General features: G+C 61.5%; 1 non-coding gene across 1 annotated transcript; it reads left to right on the plus strand.

The window, feature by feature from the left end:
* Positions 1-1,278: 1,278 nt before the first annotated feature.
* LOC147736405 (U6 spliceosomal RNA) lies at positions 1,279-1,385 on the plus strand. The gene has a single exon (XR_015308033.1). It is a non-coding gene; the product is annotated as a U6 spliceosomal RNA (small nuclear RNA).
* Positions 1,386-1,700: the final 315 nt, after the last annotated feature.

The following is a 1,700-nucleotide window of genomic DNA, read 5'->3' on the forward strand; positions in this document are numbered from 1 at the left end:
AGAAAAACCAACCAGGCGTGTCACCTTATAGTTTCCCTACAGCAGCAGTCTTTAGTTACACCTGTACAACGTGGACTCTGACTGGACTGGGACTTGATGTGGTTCCCCTAGTGATGGCCTTTGGTACTGCACCCTCTGGTGTATTGTGGGAGCCACTACAGGACCATGTAGTGCTCCATTACCTCCTCGTTAGTCTTCCTCGCCCCCTGAGTTACAAAGTGAGCTTTAGCTCCACAACAGAACCCTCCAAAGCAAAAAGAAACCACCTCCCACCCCCTCCCAACATGGCCGACCAGTCCCACCTGACCTCTATAAGAGGCGGGCCGGCCCAACCAATCGACCTGTTCTATGTGCGGTGGTCCCTTCGGGTCCTGTCTCGGGCTTGTCCTCCTTCGGGGGTCAGGTGCCTGGACCCGGTACTTCCCTCTGGGTCAGTCAGGGGGGGGGGGGGCATCCTTTGGTCCTGACCTGCCGCCTTGGCACCTATGCTTCGGTGTCCCCATGTATGGGCCGTACTCACTTCGGCAACTCATATCCAGGAGATTGGCGTGGCCCCTGCGCGAGGTGGACTCGCATGTTCGTGAGGCGTTCCATATACCGGGTCAGTCGCCCTGGAAGGGTCGGTTTCGCCGGTCCTGTCCCTGCGGGCCATCCTTCCCCCGGGGTCCGGCTCTGTGACGGCTCGACTATGTCGAATCTTCCTTCGTTGCCTTGTCTCGCCCTGTCCCGGTGGTGTTTCGGCGCCTGGTGCCTCGGCTCGGTCTGCCTCCGGTGGATCGGTTCTGGGGGGGGGACTCGGCCCTCCGGCCCGGGTTCTACTCCTCCTTCCGGGTCCTTATTGCCCGGTCTTTCGCGTGACCTTTCAGTCTGATGTACGCGTTTCCCCCGTGCCCTCTGATTTCGCGGGTCCTCGGGGATTCGCTTGGGCAGGGCCGGGGTGCTCCGGGGTGCTCGACCCGGCTGCGCATGGACTTGTTTTAGAGTGATGTGCCTGGCTCCCGCGCGTGGTGGCCACGCTTGTCCTGGGGCATTCCTGTTTTTGGCTCCCGGCGGGGTCCTCCGCCCCGGGTTCCCTCTCCTTTGGCCGAGCTGGCGATTCGAGCCACCTGGCCGATCCCGGATCTTCCCGTACAGTGATTGGGTCCCCCGCTCTCGGCGCCGGTGTTGAGCGGGCTCTTGTCGGCTGGCCGGCCTCCTTGTGCAGGCCTGGTTCTGCAGCGGAGGAGGATGCTTGCTCGGGGGTTGTGGCTTTGCTGCTGGGTTCCCGCGATTGTTCCAATGCTCGCTCCGGCGGCACGTATACATGATTTGGAACGATACTGAGAGGATTGCCGCGGCTCCGGCGCAAGGAGGTCACGCAAATTCGTGGAGCGTTCCATGTTTGTGGAGCTGTGTGGCTCAGGGGTTGGAGGCGGCAGTCCCGGTAGCTGAGATGGTCCTGGACCTGGGTTCGATTCCCCGCCTCGGTGGGTCTTGGGCTTCAATACTTCCTTGGACTCGTGTAGTCTCATGCCGGTGCCTACTCGTCTCACCTGTTCACACTCTGCATCTCTGGGCAGATGCTTGCCTAATCTCCACTTGGGCCCCTTGCGGCGGGATGCCTGGCTCTCGCCTTGTATCCTGCTGGGGTTATCTCGCGGGGGTGTACCAGGTCGGGTTCCCAAGGCCCGCACCTTGATGCCTTTGGGTGATAGGTGCGC

Source organism: Lissotriton vulgaris, chromosome 1_2 (assembly GCF_964263255.1).
Source record: "Lissotriton vulgaris chromosome 1_2, aLisVul1.2, whole genome shotgun sequence".
Lineage (NCBI taxonomy): Eukaryota > Metazoa > Chordata > Amphibia > Caudata > Salamandridae > Lissotriton > Lissotriton vulgaris.